Genomic DNA, 26655 nt, shown 5'->3' with positions numbered 1-26655 from the left:
CAATGCACGCCAATGCACGCCAGTGCACGCCAGAGCACGCCAGAGCACAACAGAGCACGCCAGTGCCTGCCAGTGCACGCCAGAGCACGCCAGAGCACGCCAGAGCACGCCAGTGTATGCCAGTGCATGCCAGAGCACGCCAGAGCACGCCAGTGCACGCCAGAGCACGCCAGAGCACGCCAGAGCACGCCAGTGCATGCCATTGCACGCCAGAGCACGATAGAGCACTCCATTGCACGCCAGTACACGCCAGAGCTCGCCAGAGCACGCCAGTGCATGCCATTGCACGCCAGAGCACGTTAGTGCACGCTAGAGTACGCCAGTGCATGCCAGTGCACGCCAGAGCACGCCAGTGCACGCCAATGCACGCCAATGCACGCCAGAGCACGCCAATGCACGCCAGAGCACGACAGAGCACGCCAGAGCACGCCAGTACACGCCAGAGCACGCCAGAGCACGCCAGTGCATGCCAGTGCACGCCAGAGCACGCCAGTGCATGCCAGTGCACGCAAGAGCACGCCATTGCAAGCGAGTGCACGCCAGTGCACGCCACTGCACGCCAATGCACGCAAATGCACGCCAGTGCACGCCAGAGCCGCCAGTGCAGGCCAATGCACGGCAGAGCACGCAAGAGCACGCAAGAGCACGCCAGTGCATGCCAGTGCACGCCAGAGCACGCCAGAGCACGCCAGTGCACGCCAGAGCACGCCAGAGCACGCCAGAGCACGCCAGAGCACGCCAGTGCATGCCAGAGCACGCCAGAGCACGCCAGTACACGACAGAGCACGCCAGAGTACGCCAGTGCACGCCAGAGCACGCCAGTGCACGCCAGAGTACTCCGGTGCACGCCAATGCACGCCAAAGCACGCCAATGCACGCCAGTGCACGCCAGAGCACGCCAGAGCACGCCAAAGTATGCCAGTGCACGCAAGAGCACACCAGAGCACGCAAGAGCACGCCAGTGCACGCCAGAGCACGCCAGTGCATGCCAGTGCACGCCAGAGCACGCCAGAGCACGGTAGAGAACAGCAGAGAACAGCTGAGCACTTGAAGTTGCTATAATATTTATTTCTCTTGTTAAAACCATTTTTTAATTACAGGATGTGTAAATAAATGTCCAATACACCATTTCAAGTCTATTGAATCAATAAATTTATAGAGCAATTCATGAACTAAAAATTTAAAAAAAACGCACATCACAGCACTTGAATTTTATAAAATTTTTCAAGTTATTTGAGTTCTTTTGTCGGGTAGTGGAGTTCTATTGTCAAGCACTTGAGTTCTGCATAGCAGAGCACGCTAGAGCACGCCAGTGCACGCCAGAGCACGATAGAGCACGCCAGAGAACGCCAGTACACGCCAGAGCACGCCAGAGCACGCCAGTGCATGCCATTGCACGCCAGAGCACGCCAGTGCACGCTAGCGCACGCCAGTGCATGCCAGTGCACGCCAGAGCACGCCAGTGCACGCCACTGCACGCCAATGCACGCCAGAGCACGCCAATGCACGCCAGAGCACGACAGAGCACGCCAGAGCACGCCAGTACACGCCAGAGCACGCCAGAGCACGCACGTGCATGCCAGTGCACGCCAGAGCACGCCAGTGCATGCCAGTGCACGCCAGAGCACGCCAGTGCAAGCCAGTGCACGCCAGTGCACGCCAGTGCACGCCAGTGCACGCCAGAGCACGCCAGAGCACGCCAGCGCACGCCACAGCACGCCACAGTACGACAAAGCACGCCAGAGCACGCTTATGCACGCCAGAGCACGCCAGTGCACGCCAATGCACGCCAGAGCACGCCAATGCACGCCAGTGCACGCCAGAGCACGCCAATGCACGCCAATGCACGCCACTGCACGCCAGAGCATGCCAGTGCACGCCAGAGCACTGTAAAGCACAACAGAGAACAGCTCAGCATTTGAAGTTGCTTTAATATTTATTTCTCTTGTTAAAACCATTTTTTAATACAGGATGTGTAAATCAATGTCCAATACACCATTTCAAGTCTATTGAATCAATAATTTTATAGAGCAATTCATGAACAAAAAGTTTTAGAAAAACGCACATCACAGCACTTAAATTTTTTAAAATTTTTCAAGTTAATTTAGTTCTTTTTTCGGGTAGTGGAGTTCTATTGTCAAGCTTTTGAGTTCTGCATACCAGAGCACGCCAGTGCACGCCAACGCACGCCACAGCACGCCACAGCACGCAAAGCACGCCAGTGCACGCCAATGCACGCCAGAGCACGCCAATGCACGCCAGTGCACGCCAGAGCATGCCAGTGCACGCCAATGCACACCAGCGCACGCCAATGCACACCAGAGCACGCCAGTGCACGCCACTGCACGCCAATGCATGCTAGTGCACGCCAGTGCATGCCAGTGCACGCCAGTGCATGCCAGTGCACGCCAGTGCATGCCAGTGCACGCCAGTGCAAGCCAGTGCACGCCAGTGCAAGCCAGTGCACGCCAAAGCTCGCCAGAGCACGCCAGTGCACGCCAATGCACGCCAGAGCACGCCAGTGCACGCCAGTGCACGCCAGAGCACACCAGAGCACGCCAGAGCACGCCAATGCACGCCAGAGAACGCCAGAGCACGCCAGTGCACGCAAGAGCACGCAAGAGCACGCCAGCGCACGCCAGAGCACGCCAAAGCACGCCAGAGCACGCCAGTGCACGCCAGTGCACGCCAGAGCACGCCAGATTTTTCAAGTTATTTGAGTTCTTTTGTCGGGTAGTAGAGTTCTATTGTCAAGCACTTGAGTTCTGCATACCAGAGCACGCCAAAGCACGTCAACGCACGCCACAGCACGCCACAGCACGCCAAAGTACGCCAAAGCACGCCAGTGCACGCCAATGCACGCCAGAGCACGCCAATGCACGCCAGTGCACGCCAGAGCACGCCAGTGCACGCCAGAGCACGCCACTGAACGCCAATGCACGCCAGAGCACGCCAGTGCACGCCAGAGCACGCCAGTGCACGCCAGAGCACGCCAGTGCACGCCAGAGCACGCCAGAGCACGCCAGAGCACTGCCAGAGCACGCCAGTGCACGCCAGAGCACGCCAGTGCACGCCAGAGCACGCCAGTGCACGCCAGAGCACGCCAGAGCACGCCAGAGCACGCCAGATTTTTCAAGTTATTTGAGTTCTTTTGTCGGGTAGTGGAGTTCTATTGTCAAGCACTTGAGTTCTGCATACCAGAGCACGCCAGTGCACGCCAACGCACGCCACAGCAAAACCACAGCACGCCAAAGCACGCCAGTGCACGCCAATGCACGCCAGAGCACGCCAATGCACGCCAGTGCACGCCAGAGCATTCCAGTGCACGCCAATGCACACCAGCGCACGCCAATGCACGCCAGAGCACGCCAGTGCACGCCACTGCACGCCAATGCATGCTAGTGCACGCCAGTGCATGCCAGCGCACGCCAATGCACGCCAGAGCACGCCAGTGCACGCCACTGTACGCCAGTGCATGTTAGTGCACGCCAGAGCTCGCAAAGGGCACGCCAGTGCACGCCAGTGCACGCCAATGCACACCAGCGCACGCCAATGCACGCCAGAGCACGCCAGTGCATGCCAGTGCACGCCAGAGCACACCAGTGCATGCCAGTGCACGCCAGAGCACGCCAGTGCACGCCAGAGCACGCCAGTGCAGGCCAATGCACGCCAGAGCACGCCAATGCACGCCAGTGCACGCCAGAGCACACCAGAGCACGCCAGAGCACGCCAATGTACGCCAGAGAACGCCAGAGCACGCCAGTGCACGCAAGAGCACGCAAGAGCACGCCAGCGCACGCCAGAGCACGCCAAAGCACGCCAAAGCACGCCAGAGCACGCCAGTGCACGCCAGAGCACGCCAGTGCACGCCAGAGCACGCCAGTGCACGCCAGAGCACGCCAGTGCACGCCAGAGCACGCCAGTGCACGCCAGAGCACGCCAGTGCACGCCAGAGCACGCCAGTGCACGCCAGAGCACGCCAGTGCACGCCAGAGCACGCCAGATTTTTCAAGATATTTGAGTTCTTTTCTCGGGTAGTAGAGTTCTATTGTCAAGCACTTGAGTTCTGCATACCAGAGCACGCCAAAGCACGTCAACGCACGCCACAGCACGCCACAGCACGACAAAGTACGCCAAAGCACGCCAGTGCACGCCAATGCACGCCAGAGCACGCCAATGCACGCCGCGTGCACGCCAGAGCACGCCAGTGCTCGCCAATGCAAGCCAATGCATTCCAGTGCACGCCAGTGCACGCCAGAGCATGTCAGTGCACGTTAGTGCACGCCAGAGCACGCAAGAGCACGCCAGAGCACGCCAGAGCACGCCAATGCACGCCAGTGCACGCCAGAGCACGCCAATGCACACCAGAGCACGCTGATGCACGTCAGTGCACGCCAGAGCACGCCAGAGCACGCCAGAGCACGCCAGAGCACGCTAGAGCACGCCAGAGCACAATAGAGCACGCCAGAGCACGCCAGTGCACGGCAGAGCACGCCACTGAACGCCAATGCACGCCAGAGCACGCCAGTGCACGCCAGAGCACGCCAGAGCACGCCAGAGCACTGCCAGAGCACGCCAGTGCACGCCAGAGCACGCCAGAGCACGCCAGAGCACTGCCAGAGCACGCCAGTGCACGCCAGAGCACGCCAGTGCACGCCAGAGCACGTCAGTGCACGCCAGAGCACGCCAGAGCACGCCAGTGCAAGCCAGTGCACGGCAGAGCACGCCAGTTCATGCCAGTGCACGCCAGTGCATGCCAGTTCACGCCAGTGCACGCCAGAGCACGCCAGTGCACACCAGTGCACACCAGAGCACGCCAGAGCACGCCAATGCACGCCAGTGCACGCCAGAGCACGACAATGCACGCCAATGCACGCCAGAGCACGCCAAAGCACGGTAGAGCACAGCAGAGAACAGCTGAGCACTTGAAGTTGCTATAATATTTATTTCTCTTGTTGAAACCATTTTTTAATTACAGGATGTGTAAATCAATGTCCAATACACCATTTTAAGTCTATTGAATCAAAAAATTTATAGAGCAATTCATGAACAAAAAGTTTTAGAAAAACGCACATCACAGCACTTGAATTTTTTTAAATTATTCAAGTTATTTGAATTCTTTTGTCGGGTTGTGGAGTTCTACCCGTACAAAACTTTTAGCTAATTCTGTGCTAGAATTAGCTACGAAGTTAGGTGGTTTTAGCTAGAAATTTTCATGTCAAAATTTTTAAATTTCATGTTGGGAATTTTAGAGTAGATTTAGCTTTTATTTTCCTAGCTATATAAATCTTAGATTGAAGGCAGCTTGAAATTTTCTCGCTGCCTTACCTAATGAAAAAAAAAAATTTTCCGCGCGCATTCTCATTGTCAGAAGGGTCACCCATCCAATTACTGTTTTAGAGTTTTTTTCTGCACCTTATTATTTACTGTTGCTGGTTGTCCCGATCTGGTATCTTTAGATATATATTTAGTAAAAAATATTTGATGATATTATAATTGTGTCGATAGGCCTAATTCTTCACATAGACTTCTAATTTCACTAATAAAAAACTTATATAAAAACAAACCGTTTTCAATGTAAAAAAATATTTTCTAAATTTCACCTTTTGCCCATACCTATTATACGTACCTACTATGCGTAGGTTTTTAGGTTGTAAATTTAAAAAAATCTGTAGGCCTAATTATTTTGTGTCTGTGCCTGACCACCCCACATGCCGCATTTGTTTAACATTTTTTTAATATCATGATTTATTTCTATCAAATTATAAGCGAAACCCTAGATTAAAAATTCAATACTAGAATTAGCTGAAAAAGTTAGGAAATATGTTAGGGGGGAAAATTCGAGCTGATTTAAAGGTTAATAATTTCAAGCCAGATCAGAAAAAAACCTAGCTTGGAAAATAAAAGCTGAATATCTGCTAAAAAATGGAGCGAAACCCTAGATTAAAATTTCCATACTGGAATTAGCTTACAGTTAGGAAAAATATTAAGGGGGGAAAATTCAAGCTGGTTTTCAGGTTAATTTTTTCAAGCAAGATAAGAAAACGCCCTAGCTTGAAAAAAAAGCTGATATCTGCTTAAAAAAAGGGGAAATATTTTAAGATGAAAAATTTCGAGGTGATTGCAGCATTATAGCTGGTTTGATTTTTTAGCCTAGCGCCGGGTGAGCTATTATTAGCTAACAGTCAAAATTTAAGCTAAAAGTTTCGTACGGGTATTGTCAAGCAATTGACTTCTGCATAGCAGAGCACGCCAGAGCACGCCAGCGCACGCCACAGCACGCCACAGCACGACAAAGCACACCAAAGCACGCCAGTGCACGCCAATGCACGCCATAGCACGCCAATGCACGCCAGTGCACGCCAGAGCACGCCAGAGCACGCCAGAGCACGCCAAAGCACGCCAGAGCACGTCAGTGCACGCCAGAGAACGCCAGTGCACGCCAGAGCACGCCAGTGCACGCCAGAGCACGCCAGAGCACGCCAGATTTTTCAAGTTATTTGAGTTCTTTTGTCGGGTAGTAGAGTTCTATTGTCAAGCACTTGAGTTCTGCATACGAGAGCACGCCAGAGCACGTCAACGCACGCCACAGCACGCTACAGCACGCCAAAGCACGCCAAAGCACGCCAGTGCACGCCAGTGCACGCCATAGCACGCCAATGCACGCCAGTGCACGCCAGAGCACGCCAGTGCACGCCAATGCACGCCAATGCATGCCAGTGCACGCCAGTGCACGCCAGAGCACGTCAGTGCACGTCAGTGCACGCCAGAGCACGCCAGAGCACGCCAATGCACACCAGTGCACGCCAGAGCTCGCCAATGCACGCCAGAGCACGCCAATGAACGCCAGAGCACGCCAGTGCACGCTAGTGAACGCTAGAGCACGCAAATGCACGCCAGTGCACGCAAGAGCACGCCAGAGCACGCAAGTGCACGTCAGTGCACGCCAGAGCACGCCAGAGCACGCCAGAGCACGCTAGAGCTTGCCAAAGCACGCCAGTGCACGCCAGACCAAGCTAGAGCACGCCAGAGCACGCTAGAGCACGCCAGTGCACGCCAGAGCACGCTAATGCACGCCAGTGAATGCCAGAGCACGCCAGAGTACGCCAATACACGCCAAAGCACGCCAGTGCACGCCAATGCACGCCAGAGCACGCCAATGCACGCCAGAGCACGCCAGTGCACGCCACAGCACGCCACAGCACTTCAATACACGCCAGTGCACGCCAGAGCACGCTAGTGCAAGCCAATGCACGCCAATTCACGCCAGAGCACGCCAGAGCACGCCAGATCACGCCAGTGCACGCTAGAGCACGCCAGAGCACGCCAGAGCACGCCAGTGCACGCCAGAGCACGCCAGAGCACGCCATAGCAGGCCAGAGCACGCCAATGCACGCCAGTGCACGCCAGATTCCGCAAGTGCACGCTAATGCACGCCAGAGCACGCTAATGCACGCCAGAGCACGCCAGTGCACGCCAATGCACGCCAGTGCACGCCAATGCACGCCATAGCACGCCAATGCACGCCAGTGCACGCCAGAGCACGCCAGAGCACGCCAGAGCACGCCAAAGCACGCCAGAGCACGTCAGTGCACGCCAGAGAACGCCAGTGCACGCCAGAGCACGCCAGTGCACGCCAGAGCACGCCAGAGCACGCCAGATTTTTCAAGTTATTTGAGTTCTTTTGTCGGGTAGTAGAGTTCTATTGTCAAGCACTTGAGTTCTGCATACGAGAGCACGCCAGAGCACGTCAACGCACGCCACAGCACGCTACAGCACGCCAAAGCACGCCAAAGCACGCCAGTGCACGCCAGTGCACGCCATAGCACGCCAATGCACGCCAGTGCACGCCAGAGCACGCCAGTGCACGCCAATGCACGCCAATGCATGCCAGTGCACGCCAGTGCACGCCAGAGCACGTCAGTGCACGTCAGTGCACGCCAGAGCACGCCAGAGCACGCCAATGCACACCAGTGCACGCCAGAGCTCGCCAATGCACGCCAGAGCACGCCAATGAACGCCAGAGCACGCCAGTGCACGCTAGTGAACGCTAGAGCACGCAAATGCACGCCAGTGCACGCAAGAGCACGCCAGAGCACGCAAGTGCACGTCAGTGCACGCCAGAGCACGCCAGAGCACGCCAGAGCACGCTAGAGCTTGCCAAAGCACGCCAGTGCACGCCAGACCAAGCTAGAGCACGCCAGAGCACGCTAGAGCACGCCAGTGCACGCCAGAGCACGCTAATGCACGCCAGTGAATGCCAGAGCACGCCAGAGTACGCCAATACACGCCAGAGCACGCCAGTGCACGCCAATGCACGCCAGAGCACGCCAATGCACGCCAGAGCACGCCAGTGCACGCCACAGCACGCCACAGCACTTCAATACACGCCAGTGCACGCCAGAGCACGCTAGTGCAAGCCAATGCACGCCAATTCACGCCAGAGCACGCCAGAGCACGCCAGATCACGCCAGTGCACGCTAGAGCACGCCAGAGCACGCCAGTGCACGCCAGAGCACGCCAGTGCACGCCAGAGCACGCCAGAGCACGCCATAGCAGGCCAGAGCACGCCAATGCACGCCAGTGCACGCCAGATTCCGCAAGTGCACGCTAATGCACGCCAGAGCACGCTAATGCACGCCAGAGCACGCCAGTGCACGCCAATGCACGCCAATGCACGCCAGAGCACGCCAAAGCACGCCAGAGCACGCCAGTGCACGCCAATGCACGCCAGAGCACGTCAATGCACGCCAAAGCACGCCAGTGTACGTCGGTGCACGCCACAGCACGCCAGCGCACGCCACAGCACGCCGAAGCACGCGAAAGCACGTCAATGCACGCCAGTGCACGCCAGAGCACGCCAATGCACAGCAGTGCACGCCAGAGCACACCAGTGCAAGCCAATGCACGCCAATGCACGCCAGAGCACGCCAGAGCACGCCAATGCACGCCAATGCACGCCAGATCACGCCAGTGCACGCCAGAGCACGCCAGAGCACGCCAGAGCACGCCAGAGCACGCCAGAGCACTCCAGAGCACGCCAATGCACGCCAGTGCACGACAATGCACGACAATGCACGCCAGAGCATGCCAATGCACGCCAGAGCACGCCAGTGCACGCCAGAGCACGCCAGTGCACGCCAGATCCCGCCAGAACACGGTAGTGCAAGCCAGTTTACGCCAGAGCACGCCAGTGTTGGCCAGTGCACGCCAGAGCAAGCCAGTGCAGGCCAGTGCACGCCAGAGAACGCCAGAGCACGCCAGTGCACGCCAGCGCACGCCAGAGCACGACACAGCCAGAGTACTCCGGTGCACGCCAATGCACGCCAAAGCACGCCAGTGCACGCCAGAGCACGCCAAAGTATGCCAGTGCACGCCAGAGCACACCAGTGCAAGCCAGTGCACGCCAGAGCACGCCAGTGCAGGCCAGTGCACGCCAGAGCACGCCAGTGCAGGCCAGTGCACGCCAGAGCACACCAGAGCACGCCAGTGCACGCCAGAGCACGCCAGAGCATGCCAGAGCACGCCAGAGCACGCCAGAGCACGCCAGAGCACGCCAGAGCACGCCAGAGCACTCCAGAGCACGCCAATGCACGCCAGTGCACGACAATGCACGACAATGCACGCCAGAGCATGCCAATGCACGCCAGATCACGCCAGTGCACGCCAGAGCACGCCAGAGCACGCCAGAGCACGCCAGAGCACGCCAGAGCACTCCAGAGCACGCCAATGCACGCCAGTGCACGACAATGCACGACAATGCACGCCAGTGCACGCCAGAGCACGCCAGTGCACGCCAATGCACGCCAATGCATGCCAGTGCACGCCAGTGCACGCCAGAGCACGTCAGTGCACGTCAGTGCACGCCAGAGCACGCCAGAGCACGCCAATGCACACCAGTGCACGCCAGAGCTCGCCAATGCACGCCAGAGCACGCCAATGAACGCCAGAGCACGCCAGTGCACGCTAGTGAACGCTAGAGCACGCAAATGCACGCCAGTGCACGCAAGAGCACGCCAGAGCACGCAAGTGCACGTCAGTGCACGCCAGAGCACGCCAGAGCACGCCAGAGCACGCTAGAGCTTGCCAAAGCACGCCAGTGCACGCCAGACCAAGCTAGAGCACGCCAGAGCACGCTAGAGCACGCCAGTGCACGCCAGAGCACGCTAATGCACGCCAGTGAATGCCAGAGCACGCCAGAGTACGCCAATACACGCCAGAGCACGCCAGTGCACGCCAATGCACGCCAGAGCACGCCAATGCACGCCAGAGCACGCCAGTGCACGCCACAGCACGCCACAGCACTTCAATACACGCCAGTGCACGCCAGAGCACGCTAGTGCAAGCCAATGCACGCCAATTCACGCCAGAGCACGCCAGAGCACGCCAGATCACGCCAGTGCACGCTAGAGCACGCCAGAGCACGCCAGTGCACGCCAGAGCACGCCAGTGCACGCCAGAGCACGCCAGAGCACGCCATAGCAGGCCAGAGCACGCCAATGCACGCCAGTGCACGCCAGATTCCGCAAGTGCACGCTAATGCACGCCAGAGCACGCTAATGCACGCCAGAGCACGCCAGTGCACGCCAATGCACGCCAATGCACGCCAAAGCACGCCAGAGCACGCCAGTGCACGCCAATGCACGCCAGAGCACGTCAATGCACGCCAAAGCACGCCAGTGTACGTCGGTGCACGCCACAGCACGCCAGCGCACGCCACAGCACGCCGAAGCACGCGAAAGCACGTCAATGCACGCCAGTGCACGCCAGAGCACGCCAATGCACAGCAGTGCACGCCAGAGCACACCAGTGCAAGCCAATGCACGCCAATGCACGCCAGAGCACGCCAGAGCACGCCAATGCACGCCAATGCACGCCAGATCACGCCAGTGCACGCCAGAGCACGCCAGAGCACGCCAGAGCACGCCAGAGCACGCCAGAGCACTCCAGAGCACGCCAATGCACGCCAGTGCACGACAATGCACGACAATGCACGCCAGAGCATGCCAATGCACGCCAGAGCACGCCAGTGCACGCCAGAGCACGCCAGTGCACGCCAGATCCCGCCAGAACACGGTAGTGCAAGCCAGTTTACGCCAGAGCACGCCAGTGTTGGCCAGTGCACGCCAGAGCAAGCCAGTGCAGGCCAGTGCACGCCAGAGAACGCCAGAGCACGCCAGTGCACGCCAGCGCACGCCAGAGCACGACACAGCCAGAGTACTCCGGTGCACGCCAATGCACGCCAAAGCACGCCAGTGCACGCCAGAGCACGCCAAAGTATGCCAGTGCACGCCAGAGCACACCAGTGCAAGCCAGTGCACGCCAGAGCACGCCAGTGCAGGCAAGTGCACGCCAGAGCACGCCAGTGCAGGCCAGTGCACGCCAGAGCACACCAGAGCACGCCAGTGCACGCCAGAGCACGCCAGAGCATGCCAGAGCACGCCAGAGCACGCAAGAGCACGCCAGTGCACGCCAGTGCTTGCCAGTGCACGCCAGAGCACGTCTCTTGTTAAAACCATTTTTGTAATTACAGGATGTGTAAATCAATGTCCAATACTCCATTTCAAGTCTATTGAACCAATAAATTTATAGAGCAATTCATGAACAAAAAATTTTAGAAAAACGCACATCACAGCACTTAAATTTTATAAAATTTTTCAAGTTATTTGAGTTCTTTTGTCGGGTAGTGGAGTTCTATTGTCAAGCACTTGAGTTCTGCATAGCAGAGCACGCCAGAGCACGCCAGTGCACGCCAGAGCACCATAGAGCACGCCAGAGCACGCCAGTACACGCCAGAGCTCGCCAGAGCACGCCAGTGCATGCCATTGCACGCCAGAGCACGCCAGTGCACGCCAGAGCACCATAGAGCACGCCAGAGCACGCCAGTACACGCCAGAGCTCGCCAGAGCACGCCAGTGCATGCCATTGCACGCCAGAGCACGTAAGTGCACGCTAGAGCACGCCAGTGCATGCCAGTGCACGCCAGAGCACGCCAGTGCACGCCACTGCACGCCAATGCACGCCAGAGCACGCCAATGCACGCCAGAGCACGATAGAGCACGCCATTGCACGCCAGTACACGCCAGAGCTCGCCAGATTACGCCAATGCACGCCAATGCACGCCAATGCACGCCAGTGCACGCCAGAGCACGCCAGAGCACAACAGAGCACGCCAGTGCCTGCCAGTGCACGCCAGAGCACGCCAGAGCACGCCAGAGCACGCCAGTGTATGCCAGTGCATGCCAGAGCACGCCAGAGCACGCCAGTGCACGCCAGAGCACGCCAGAGCACGCCAGAGCACGCCAGTGCATGCCATTGCACGCCAGAGCACGATAGAGCACGCCATTGCAAGCCAGTACACGCCAGAGCTCGCCAGAGCACGCCAGTGCATGCCATTGCACGCCAGAGCACGTTAGTGCACGCTAGAGTACGCCAGTGCATGCCAGTGCACGCCAGAGCACGCCAGTGCACGCCAATGCACGCCAATGCACGCCAGAGCACGCCAATGCACGCCAGAGCACGACAGAGCACGCAAGAGCACGCCAGTACACGCCAGAGCACGCCAGAGCACGCCAGTGCATGCCAGTGCACGCCAGAGCACGCCAGTGCATGCCAGTGCACGCAAGAGCACGCCATTGCAAGCGAGTGCACGCCAGTGCACGCCACTGCACGCCAATGCACGCAAATGCACGCCAGTGCACGCCAGAGCCGCCAGTGCAGGCCAATGCACGGCAGAGCACGCAAGAGAACGCAAGAGCACGCCAGTGCATGCCAGTGCACGCCAGAGCACGCCAGAGCACGCCAGTGCACGCCAGAGCACGCCAGAGCACGCCAGAGCACGCCAGTACACGCCAGAGCACGCCAGAGCACGCCAGTGCATGCCAGAGCACGCCAGAGCACGCCAGTACACGACAGAGCACGCCAGAGTACGCCAGTGCACGCAAGAGCACACCAGAGCACGCAAGAGCACGCCAGTGCACGCCAGAGCACGCCAGTGCATGCCAGTGCACGCCAGAGCACGCCAGAGCACGCTAGAGAACAGCAGAGAACAGCTGAGCACTTGAAGTTGCTATAATATTTATTTCTCTTGTTAAAACCATTTTTTAATTACAGGATGTGTAAATAAATGTCCAATACACCATTTCAAGTCTATTGAATCAATAAATTTATAGAGCAATTCATGAACTAAAAATTAAAAAAAAACGCACATCACAGCACTTGAATTTTATAAAATTTTTCAAGTTATTTGAGTTCTTTTGTCGGGTAGTGGAGTTCTATTGTCAAGCACTTGAGTTCTGCATAGCAGAGCACGCTAGAGCACGCCAGTGCACGCCAGAGCACGATAGAGCACGCCAGAGAACGCCAGTACACGCCAGAGCACGCCAGAGCACGCCAGTGCATGCCATTGCACGCCAGAGCACGCCAGTGCACGCTAGCGCACGCCAGTGCATGCCAGTGCACGCCAGAGCACGCCAGTGCACGCCAGAGCACGCCAGTGCACGCCACTGCACGCCAATGCACGCCAGAGCACGCCAATGCACGCCAGAGCACGACAGAGCACGCCAGAGCACGCCAGTACACGCCAGAGCACGCCAGAGCACGCACGTGCATGCCAGTGCACGCCAGAGCACGCCAGTGCATGCCAGTGCACGCCAGAGCACGCCAGTGCAAGCCAGTGCACGCCAGTGCACGCCAGTGCACGCCAGTGCACGCCAGAGCACGCCAGAGCACGCCAGCGCACGCCACTGCACGCCACAGCACGACAAAGCACGCCAGAGCACGCTTATGCACGCCAGAGCACGCCAGTGCACGCCAATGCACGCCAGAGCACGCCAATGCACGCCAGTGCACGCCAGAGCACGCCAATGCACGCCAATGCACGCCACTGCACGCCAGAGCATGCCAGTGCACGCCAGAGCACTGTAGAGCACAACAGAGAACAGCTCAGCATTTGAAGTTGCTTTAATATTTATTTCTCTTGTTAAAACCATTTTTTAATACAGGATGTGTAAATCAATGTCCAATACACCATTTCAAGTCTATTGAATCAATAATTTTATAGAGCAATTCATGAACAAAAAGTTTTAGAAAAACGCACATCACAGCACTTAAATTTTTTAAAATTTTTCAAGTTAATTTAGTTCTTTTTTCGGGTAGTGGAGTTCTATTGTCAAGCACTTGAGTTCTGCATACCAGAGCACGCCAGTGCACGCCAACGCACGCCACAGCACGCCACAGCACGCAAAGCACGCCAGTGCACGCCAATGCACGCCAGAGCACGCTTATGCACGCCAGTGCATGCCAGTACACGCCAGAACACGCCAGAGCACGCCAGAGCACGCCAGAGCACGCCAGATTTTTCAAGTTATTTGAGTTCTTTTGTCGGGTAGTGGAGTTCTATTGTCAAGCTTTTGAGTTCTGCATACCAGAGCACGCCAGTGCACGCCAACGCACGCCACAGCACGCCACAGCACGCAAAGCACGCCAGTGCACGCCAATGCACGCCAGAGCACGCCAATGCACGCCAGTGCACGCCAGAGCATGCCAGTGCACGCCAATGCACACCAGCGCACGCCAATGCACGCCAGAGCACGCCAGTGCACGCCACTGCACGCCAATGCATGCTAGTGCACGCCAGTGCATGCCAGTGCACGCCAGTGCATGCCAGTGCACGCCAGTGCAAGCCAGTGCACGCCAGTGCAAGCCAGTGCACGCCAAAGCTCGCCAGAGCACGCCAGTGCACGCCAATGCACGCCAGAGCACGCCAGTGCACGCCAGTGCACGCCAGAGCACACCAGAGCACGCCAGAGCACGCCAATGCACGCCAGAGAACGCCAGAGCACGCCAGTGCACGCAAGAGCACGCAAGAGCACGCCAGCGCACGCCAGAGCACGCCAAAGCACGCCAGAGCACGCCAGTGCACGCCAGTGCACGCCAGAGCACGCCAGATTTTTCAAGTTATTTGAGTTCTTTTGTCGGGTAGTAGAGTTCTATTGTCAAGCACTTGAGTTCTGCATACCAGAGCACGCCAAAGCACGTCAACGCACGCCACAGCACGCCACAGCACGCCAAAGTACGCCAAAGCACGCCAGTGCACGCCAATGCACGCCAGAGCACGCCAATGCACGCCAGTGCACGCCAGAGCACGCCAGTGCACGCCAATGCACGCCAATGCATGCCAGTGCACGCCAGTGCACGCCAGAGCACGTCAGTGCACGTCAGTGCACGCAAGAGCACGCAAGAGCACGCCAGAGCACGCCAGAGCACGCCAATGCACGCCAGTGCACGCCAGAGCACGCCAATGCACGCCAGAGCACGCTGATGTACGTCAGTGCACGCCAGAGCACGCCAGAGCACGCCAGAGCACGCCAGAGCACGCTAGAGCACGCAAGAGCACAATAGAGCACGCCAGAGCACGCCAGTGCACGGCAGAGCACGCCACTGAACGCCAATGCACGCCAGAGCACGCCAGTGCACGCCAGAGCACGCCAGAGCACGCCAGAGCACGCCAGTGCACGCCAGAGCACGCCACTGAACGCCAATGCACGCCAGAGCACGCCAGTGCACGCCAGAGCACGCCAGTGCACGCCAGAGCACGCCAGAGCACGCCAGAGCACTGCCAGAGCACGCCAGTGCACGCCAGAGCACGCCAGTGCACGCCAGAGCACGCCAGTGCACGCCAGAGCACGCCAGTGCACGCCAGAGCACGCCAGAGCACGCCAGAGCACGCCAGATTTTTCAAGTTATTTGAGTTCTTTTGTCGGGTAGTGGAGTTCTATTGTCAAGCACTTGAGTTCTGCATACCAGAGCACGCCAGTGCACGCCAACGCACGCCACAGCACGCCACAGCACGCCAAAGCACGCCAGTGCACGCCAATGCACGCCAGAGCACGCCAATGCACGCCAGTGCACGCCAGAGCATTCCAGTGCACGCCAATGCACACCAGCGCACGCCAATGCACGCCAGAGCACGCCAGTGCACGCCACTGCACGCCAATGCATGCTAGTGCACGCCAGTGCATGCCAGTGCACGCCAGTGCATGCCAGTGCACGCCAGTGCAAGCCAGTGCACGCCAAACCTCGCCAGAGCACGCCAGTGCACGCCAATGCACGCCAGAGAACGCCAGTGCACGCCACTGCACCCCAGTGCATGCCAGTACACGCCAGAGCTCGCCAGAGCACGCCAGTGCACGCCAGAGCACGCCAGCGCACGCCAATGCACGCCAGAGCACGCCAGTGCACGCCACTGTACGCCAGTGCATGTTAGTGCACGCCAGTGCACGCCAATGCACACCAGCGCACGCCAATGCACGCCAGAGCACGCCAGTGCACGCCAGTGCACGCCAGAGCACACCAGTGCATGCCAGTGCACGCCAGAGCACGCCAGTGCACGCCAGAGCACGCCAGTGCAGGCCAATGCACGCCAGAGCACGCCAATGCACGCCAGTGCACGCCAGAGCACACCAGAGCACGCCAGAGCACGCCAATGTACGCCAGAGAACGCCAGAGCACGCCAGTGCACGCAAGAGCACGCAAGAGCACGCCAGCGCACGCCAGAGCACGCCAAAGCACGCCAAAGCACGCCAGAGCACGCCAGTGCACGCCAGAGCACGCCAGTGCACGCCAGAGCACGCCAGTGCACGCCAGAGCACGCCAGATTTTTCAAGATATTTGAGTTCTTTTCTCGGGTAGTAGAGTTCTATTGTCAAGCACTTGAGTTCTGCATACCAGAGCACGCCAAAGCACGTCAACGCACGCCACAGCACGCCACAGCACGACAAAGTACGCCAAAGCACGCCAGTGCACGCCAATGCACGCCAGAGCACGCCAATGCACGCCGCGTGCACGCCAGAGCACGCCAGTGCTCGCCAATGCAAGCCAATGCATTCCAGTGCACGCCAGTGCACGCCAGAGCATGTCAGTGCACGTTAGTGCACGCCAGAGCACGCAAGAGCACGCCAGAGCACGCCAGAGCACGCCAATGCACGCCAGTGCACGCCAGAGCACGCCAGAGCACGCCAATGCACGCTGATGCACGTCAGTGCACGCCAGAGCACGCCAGAGCACGCCAGAGCACGCCAGAGCACGCTAGAGCACGCCAGAGCACAATAGAGCACGCCAGAGCACGCCAGTGCACGGCAGAGCACGCCACTGAACGCCAGAGCACGCCAGTGCACGCCAGAGCACGCCAGAGCACGCCAGAGCACTGCCAGAGCACGCCAGTGCACGCCAGAGCACGCCAGTGCAGGCCAATGCACGCCAGAGCACGCCAATGCACGCCAGTGCACGCCAGAGCACACCAGAGCACGCCAGAGCACGCCAATGTACGCCAGAGAACGCCAGAGCACGCCAGTGCACGCAAGAGCACGCAAGAGCACGCCAGCGCACGCCAGAGCACGCCAAAGCACGCCAAAGCACGCCAGAGCACGCCAGTGCACGCCAGAGCACGCCAGTGCACGCCAGAGCACGCCAGATTTTTCAAGATATTTGAGTTCTTTTCTCGGGTAGTAGAGTTCTATTGTCAAGCACTTGAGTTCTGCATACCAGAGCACGCCAAAGCACGTCAACGCACGCCACAGCACGCCACAGCACGACAAAGTACGCCAAAGCACGCCAGTGCACGCCAATGCACGCCAGAGCACGCCAATGCACGCCGCGTGCACGCCAGAGCACGCCAGTGCTCGCCAATGCAAGCCAATGCATTCCAGTGCACGCCAGTGCACGCCAGAGCATGTCAGTGCACGTTAGTGCACGCCAGAGCACGCAAGAGCACGCCAGAGCACGCCAGAGCACGCCAATGCACGCCAGTGCACGCCAGAGCACGCCAATGCACACCAGAGCACGCTGATGCACGTCAGTGCACGCCAGAGCACGCCAGAGCACGCCAGAGCACGCCAGAGCACGCTAGAGCACGCCAGAGCACAATAGAGCACGCCAGAGCACGCCAGTGCACGGCAGAGCACGCCACTGAACGCCAATGCACGCCAGAGCACGCCAGTGCACGCCAGAGCACGCCAGAGCACGCCAGAGCACTGCCAGAGCACGCCAGTGCACGCCAGAGCACGCCAGAGCACGCCAGAGCACTGCCAGAGCACGCCAGTGCACGCCAGAGCACGCCAGTGCACGCCAGAGCACGTCAGTGCACGCCAGAGCACGCCAGAGCACGCCAGTGCAAGCCAGTGCACGGCAGAGCACGCCAGTTCATGCCAGTGCACGCCAGTGCATGCCAGTTCACGCCAGTGCACGCCAGAGCACGCCAGTGCACACCAGTGCACACCAGAGCACGCCAGAGCACGCCAATGCACGCCAGTGCACGCCAGAGCACGACAATGCACGCCAATGCACGCCAGAGCACGCCAAAGCACGGTAGAGCACAGCAGAGAACAGCTGAGCACTTGAAGTTGCTATAATATTTATTTCTCTTGTTGAAACCATTTTTTAATTACAGGATGTGTAAATCAATGTCCAATACACCATTTTAAGTCTATTGAATCAAAAAATTTATAGAGCAATTCATGAACAAAAAGTTTTAGAAAAACGCACATCACAGCACTTGAATTTTTTTAAATTATTCAAGTTATTTGAATTCTTTTGTCGGGTTGTGGAGTTCTACCCGTACAAAACTTTTAGCTAATTCTGTGCTAGAATTAGCTACGAAGTTAGGTGGTTTTAGCTAGAAATTTTCATGTCAAAATTTTTAAATTTCATGTTGGGAATTTTAGAGTAGATTTAGCTTTTATTTTCCTAGCTATATAAATCTTAGATTGAAGGCAGCTTGAAATTTTCTCGCTGCCTTACCTAATGAAAAAAAAAAATTTTCCGCGCGCATTCTCATTGTCAGAAGGGTCACCCATCCAATTACTGTTTTAGAGTTTTTTTCTGCACCTTATTATTTACTGTTGCTGGTTGTCCCGATCTGGTATCTTTAGATATATATTTAGTAAAAAATATTTGATGATATTATAATTGTGTCGATAGGCCTAATTCTTCACATAGACTTCTAATTTCACTAATAAAAAACTTATATAAAAACAAACCGTTTTCAATGTAAAAAAATATTTTCTAAATTTCACCTTTTGCCCATACCTATTATACGTACCTACTATGCGTAGGTTTTTAGGTTGTAAATTTAAAAAAATCTGTAGGCCTAATTATTTTGTGTCTGTGCCTGACCACCCCACATGCCGCATTTGTTTAACATTTTTTTAATATCATGATTTATTTCTATCAAATTATAAGCGAAACCCTAGATTAAAAATTCAATACTAGAATTAGCTGAAAAAGTTAGGAAATATGTTAGGGGGAAAAATTCGAGCTGATTTAAAGGTTAATAATTTCAAGCCAGATCAGAAAAAAACCTAGCTTGGAAAATAAAAGCTGAATATCTGCTAAAAAATGGAGCGAAACCCTAGATTAAAATTTCCATACTGGAATTAGCTTACAGTTAGGAAAAATATTAAGGGGGGAAAATTCAAGCTGGTTTTCAGGTTAATTTTTTCAAGCAAGATAAGAAAACGCCCTAGCTTGAAAAAAAAGCTGATATCTGCTTAAAAAAAGGGGAATTATTTTAAGATGAAAAATTGCGAGGTGATTGCAGCATTATAGCTGGGTTGATTTTTTAGCCTAGCGCCGGGTGAGCTTTTATTAGCTAACAGTCAAAATTTAAGCTAAAAGTTTCGTACGGGTATTGTCAAGCAATTGACTTCTGCATAGCAGAGCACGCCAGAGCACGCCAGCGCACGCCACAGCACGCCACAGCACGACAAAGCACACCAAAGCACGCCAGTGCACGCCAATGCACGCCATAGCACGCCAATGCACGCCAGTGCACGCCAGAGCACGCCAGAGCACGCCAGAGCACGCCAAAGCACGCCAGAGCACGTCAGTGCACGCCAGAGAACGCCAGTGCACGCCAGAGCACGCCAGTGCACGCCAGAGCACGCCAGAGCACGCCAGATTTTTCAAGTTATTTGAGTTCTTTTGTCGGGTAGTAGAGTTCTATTGTCAAGCACTTGAGTTCTGCATACGAGAGCACGCCAGAGCACGTCAACGCACGCCACAGCACGCTACAGCACGCCAAAGCACGCCAAAGCACGCCAGTGCACGCCAATGCACGCCATAGCACGCCAATGCACGCCAGTGCACGCCAGAGCACGCCAGTGCACGCCAATGCACGCCAATGCATGCCAGTGCACGCCAGTGCACGCCAGAGCACGTCAGTGCACGTCAGTGCACGCCAGAGCACGCCAGAGCACGCCAATGCACACCAGTGCACGCCAGAGCTCGCGAATGCACGCCAGAGCACGCCAATGAACGCCAGAGCACGCCAGTGCACGCTAGTGAACGCTAGAGCACGCAAATGCACGCCAGTGCACGCAAGAGCACGCCAGAGCACGCAAGTGCACGTCAGTGCACGCCAGAGCACGCCAGAGCACGCCAGAGCACGCTAGAGCTTGCCAAAGCACGCCAGTGCACGCCAGACCAAGCTAGAGCACGCCAGAGCACGCTAGAGCACGCCAGTGCACGCCAGAGCACGCTAATGCACGCCAGTGAATGCCAGAGCACGCCAGAGTACGCCAATACACGCCAGAGCACGCCAGTGCACGCCAATGCACGCCAGAGCACGCCAATGCACGCCAGAGCACGCCAGTGCACGCCACAGCACGCCACAGCACTTCAATACACGCCAGTGCACGCCAGAGCACGCTAGTGCAAGCCAATGCACGCCAATTCACGCCAGAGCACGCCAGAGCACGCCAGATCACGCCAGTGCACGCTAGAGCACGCCAGAGCACGCCAGTGCACGCCAGAGCACGCCAGAGCACGCCATAGCAGGCCAGAGCACGCCAATGCACGCCAGTGCACGCCAGATTCCGCAAGTGCACGCTAATGCACGCCAGAGCACGCTAATGCACGCCAGAGCACGCCAGTGCACGCCAATGCACGCCAGAGTACGCCAATGCACGCCAGTGCACGCCAAAGCACGCCAGTGCACGTCAATGCACGCCAGAGCACGCCAGAGCATGCCAGAGCATGCCAGAGCACTCTAGAGTACGTCAGTGCACGCCAGAGTACGCTAGAGCACGCCAGAGCACGCCAATGCACGCCAATGCACGCCAGAGCACGCCAGTGCACGCTAGTGCACGCCAGAGCACGCAAATGCACGCCAGTGCACGCCAGAGCACGCCAGAGCACGCCAGTGCACGTCAGTGCACGCCAGAGCACGCCAGAGCACGCCAGAGTACGCCAATACACGCCAGTGCACGCCAGAGCACGCTAGTGCAAGCCAATGCACGCCAATGCACGCCAGAGCACGCCAGAGCACGCCAGATCACGCCAGTGCACGCTAGAGCACGCCAGAGCACGCCAGAGCACGCCAGAGCAGGCCAGAGCACGCCAGAGCACGCAAGTGCACGCTAATGCACGCCAAAACACGCCAGTGCACGCCAATGCACGCCAGAGCACGCCAATGCACGCCAATGCATGCCAGTGCACGCCAGTGCATGCCAGTGCACGCCAATGCACGCCAGAGCACGCCAGAGCACGCCAGATTTTTCAAGTTATTTGAGTTCTTTTGTCGGGTAGTGGAGTTCTATTGTCAAGCACTTGAGTTCTGCATACCAGAGCACGCTAGAGCACGCCAACGCACGCCACAGCACGCCACAGCACGCCAAAGCACGCCAGTAAACGCCAATGCACGCCAGAGCACGCCAATGCACGCCAGAGCACGCCAGTGCACGCCACAGCACGCCACAGCACTTCAATACACGCCAGTGCACGCCAGAGCACGCTAGTGCAAGCCAATGCACGGCAATTCACGCCAGAGCACGCCAGAGCACGCCAGATCACGCCAGTGCACGCTAGAGCACGCCAGAGCACGCCAGTGCACGCCAGATTATGCCATAGCAGGCCAGAGCACGCCAATGCACGCCAGTGCACGCCAGATTCCGCAAGTGCACGCCAGATTCCGCAAGTGCACGCTAATGCACGCCAGAGCACGCTAATGCACGCCAGAGCACGCCAGTGCACGTCAATGCACGCCAGTGCACGCCAGAGCACGCCAGAGCACGCCAGAGCACGCTAGAGCACGCTAGAGCACGCCAGTGCACGCCAGAGCATTCCAGAGCACGCAAGAGCACGCCAGAGCACGCCAATGCACGCCAGTGCACGCCAGTGCAAGCCAGTGCACGCCAATGCACGCCAGAGCACGCCAGTGCACGTTAGTGAACGCCAGAGCACGCCAGAGCACGCAAATGCACGCCAGTGCACGCCAGAGCACGCCAAAGCACGCCAAATCACGTCAGTGCACGCCAGAGCACGCCAGAGCACGCCAGAGCACGCTAGAGCACGCCAAAGCACGCCAGTGCACAGCAGAGCAAGCTAGAGCACGCCAGAGCACGCTAGAGCACGCCAGTGCACGCCAGAGCACGCTAATGCACGCCAGTGCACGCCAGAGCACGCCAGACCATGCCAATACACGCCAGAGCACGCCAATGCACGCCAGTGCACGCCACTGCACGCCAGAGCACGCCAATGCATGCCAAAGCACGCCAGTGCACGCCAGACCACGCCAGAGCACGCCAGTGCACGCCAGAGCACTCCAGAGCACGCCAGAGCACGCCAGAGCACGCCAGAGCACGGTAGAGCACAGTAGAGAACAGCTCAGCACTTGAAGTTGCTATAATATTTATTTCTCTTGTTAAAACCATTTTTTTATTACAGGATGTGTAAATCAATGTCCAATACACCATTTCAAGTCTATTGAATCAATAAATTGATAGAGCAATTCATGAACAAAAAGTTTTAGAAAAACGCACATCACAGCACTTGAATTTTAAAAAATTATTCAAGTTATTTGAGTTCTTTTGTCGGGTAGTGAAGTTCTATTGTCAAGCACTTGAGTTCTGCATAGCAGAGCAAGCCAGAGCACGCCAGATTACGCCAATAAACGCCAGTGCACGCCAGAGCACGCCAGTGCACGCCAATGCACGCCAGAGCACGCCAATGCACGCCAGAGCACGCCAGTGCACGTCAATGCACGCCAGAGCACGCCAATGCACGCCAGTGCACGCCAGAGCACGCCAGAGCACGCCAGAGCACGCCAGTGCACGCCAGAGCACGCTAGAGTACGCTAGAGCACGCCAGTGGACGCCAATGCACGCCAGAGAACGCCAGAGCACGCCAGAGCACGCCAATGCACGCCAGTGCACGCCAGAGCACGCCAATGCAAGGCAATGCACGCCAGAGCACGCCAATGCACGCCAATGCACGCCAGTGCACGCCAGTGCACGCCAGAGCACGCCAGTGCACGCCAGAGCACGCCAGTGCACGCCAATGCACGCCAGAGCACGCCAGTGCACGCCATTGCACGCCAGAGCACGCCAGAGCACGCCAGAGCACGCCAGAGCACGCCAGAGCACGCTAGAGCACGCCAAAGCACGCCAGTGCACGCCAGAGCACGCTAGAGCACGCCAGTGCACGCCAATGCACGCCAGAGCACGCCAATGCACGCCAGAGCACGCCAGTGCACGCAACAGCACGCCAGATAACGCCAGTGCACGCCAGAGCACGCCAGAGCACGCCAGTGCACGCCAGTGCACGCCAGTGCACGCCAGAGCACGCCAGTGCACGACAATGCACGCCAATGCACGCCAGAGCACGCCAGAGCACGCCAGAGCACGGTAGAGCACAGCAGAGAACAGCTCAGCACTTGAAGTTGCTATAATATTTATTTCTCTTGTTAAAACAATTTTTGAATTGCAGGATGTGTAAATCAATGTCCAATACACCATTTTAAGTCTATTGAATCAAAAAATTTATAGAGCAATTCATGAATAAAAAGTTTTAGAAAAACGCACATCACAGCACTTGAATTTTTTAAAAATATTCAAGTTATTTTAGTTCTTTTGTCGGGTAGTTGAATTCTATTGTCAAGCACTTGAGTTCTGCATAGCAGAGCACGCCAGAGAACGCCAGTGCACGCCAGAGCACGACAGAGCACGCCAGAGCACGCCAGTACACGCCAGAGGACACCAGAGCACGCCAGAGCACGCCAGTGCACGCCAGAGCACGCCAGTGCATGCTAGTGCACGCCAGAGTACGCCAGTGCACGCCAGAGGACGCCAGTGCACGTCAGAGCACGCCAGTGCACGCCAGAGCACGCCAGTGCATGCCAGAGCACGCCAGTGCACGCCAGAGCACGTCAGTGCACGCCAGTGCACGCCAATGCACGCCAATGCACGCCAGAGCACGCCAGTGCACGCCAGTGCATGCAAGTGCATGCCAGTGCAAGCCAGTGCATTCCAGAGCACGCCAGAACACGCCAGAGCATGCCAGTGCACGCCAGTGCACGCCAGAGCACGCTAGTGCACGCCACTGCACGCAAAAGCACGCCAATGCACGCCAGTGCACGCCAGAGTACGCCAGTGCACGCCAGAGCACGCCAGTGCACGACAATGCACGCCAATGCACGCCAGAGCACGCCAGAGCACGCCAGTGCACGACAATGCACGCCAATGCACGCCAGAGCACGCCAGAGCACGCCAGAGCACGGTAGAGCACAGCAGAGAACAGCTCAGCACTTGAAGTTGCTATAATATTTATTTCTCTTGTTAAAACAATTTTTTAATTGCAGGATGTGTAAATCAATGTCCAATACACCATTTTAAGTCTATTGAATCAAAAAATTTATAGAGCAATTCATGAATAAAAAGTTTTAGAAAAACGCACATCACAGCACTTGAATTTTTTAAAAATATTCAAGTTATTTTAGTTCTTTTGTCGGGTAGTTGAATTCTATTGTCAAGCACTTGAGTTCTGCATAGCAGAGCACGCCAGAGAACGCCAGTGCACGCCAGAGCACGACAGAGCACGCCAAAGCACGCCAGTACACGCCAGAGGACACCAGAGCACGCCAGAGCACGCCAGTGCACGCCAGAGCACGCCAGTGCATGCTAGTGCACGCCAGAGTACGCCAGTGCACGCCAGAGGACGCCAGTGCACGCCTGAGCACGCCAGTGCATGCCAGAGCACGCCAGTGCACGCCAGAGCACGTCAGTGCACGCCAGTGCACGCCAATGCACGCCAATGCACGCCAATGCACGCCAGAGCACGCCAGTGCACGCCAGAGTACGCCAGTGCACGCCACTGCACGCAAAAGCACGCCAATGCACGCCAGTGCACGCCAGAGCACGCCAGAGCACGCCAGAGCACGCCAGTGCACGCCAGTGCATGCAAGTGCATGCCAGTGCATGCCAGTGCATTCCAGTGCACGCCAGAACACGCCAGAGCATGCCAGTGCACGCCAGTGCACGCAAGAGCACGCTAGTGCACGCCACTGCACGCAAAAGCACGCCAATGTACGCCAGTGCACGCAAGAGTACGCCAGTGCACGCCACTGCACGCAAAAGCACGCCAATGCACGCCAGTGCACGCCAGAGCACGCCAGAGCACGCCAGAGCACGCCAGTGCATGCCAGTGCATGCCAGTGCATGCCAGTGCATGCCAGTGCATGCCAGTGCATGCCAGTGCATGCCAGTGCATGCCAGTGCATGCCAGTGCATGCCAGTGCATGCCAGTGCTTGCCAGTGCACGCCAGAGCACGCCAGAGCACGGTAGAGCATAGCAGAGAACAGCTGAGCAATTGAAGTTGCTATAATATTTATTTCTCTTGTTAAAACCATTTTTTAATTACAGGATGTGTAAATCAATGTCCAATACACCATTTTAAGTCTATTGAATCAACAAGTTTATAGAGCATTTCATGAACAAAAATTTTTAAAAAAACGCACATCACTGCACTTGAATTTTTTAAAATTATTCAAGTTATTTGAGTTCTTTTGTCGGGTAGTGGAGTTCTATTGTCAAGCACTTGAGTTCTGCATAGTAGAGAACGCCAGAGCACGCCAGTGCACGCCAGTGCATGCCAGAGCACGACAGAGCACGCCAGAGCACGCCAGTACACGCCAGAGCACGCCAGTGCACGCCAGTGCATGCCAGAGCACGACAGAGCACGCCAGAGCACGCCAGTACACGCCAGAGCACGCCAGAGCACGCCAGTGCATGCCAGTGCACGCCAGAGCACGCCAGAGCACGCCAGAGCACGCCAAAGCAAGCCAGTGCACGACAGAGCACACCAGAGCACGCCAGTGCACGCCAGTACACGCCAGTGCACGCCAGTACACGCCAGAGCACGCCAGAGCACGCCAGTGCATGCCAGTGCACGCCAGAGCACGCCAGTGCATGGCAGTGCACGCCAGTGCACGCCAATGCACGCCAGAGCACGCCAATGCACGCCAGAGCACGCCAGTGCATGCCAGGGTACTCCGGTGCACGCCAATGCACGCCAAAGCACGCCAATGCACGCCAGTGCACGCCAGAGCACGCCAGAGCACGCCAGAGCACGCCAGAGCACGCCAAAGCAAGCCAGTGCACGACAGAGCACACCAGAGCAATCCAGAGCACGCCAGTGCACGCCAGTGCATGCCAGTGCACGCCAGAGCACGCCAGTGCATGCCAGTGCACGCCAGTGCACGTCAGAGCACGGTAGAGCACAGCAGAGAACAGCTGAGCACTAGAATTTGCTATAATATTTATTTCTCTTGTTAAAACTATTTTTTAATTATAGGATGTGTAAATCAATGTCCAATACACCAT

This window comes from Daphnia pulicaria, chromosome 6 (genome assembly GCF_021234035.1).
Source record: "Daphnia pulicaria isolate SC F1-1A chromosome 6, SC_F0-13Bv2, whole genome shotgun sequence".
Classification (NCBI taxonomy): domain Eukaryota; kingdom Metazoa; phylum Arthropoda; class Branchiopoda; order Diplostraca; family Daphniidae; genus Daphnia; species Daphnia pulicaria.
This window is presented reverse-complemented; position numbering follows the sequence as displayed.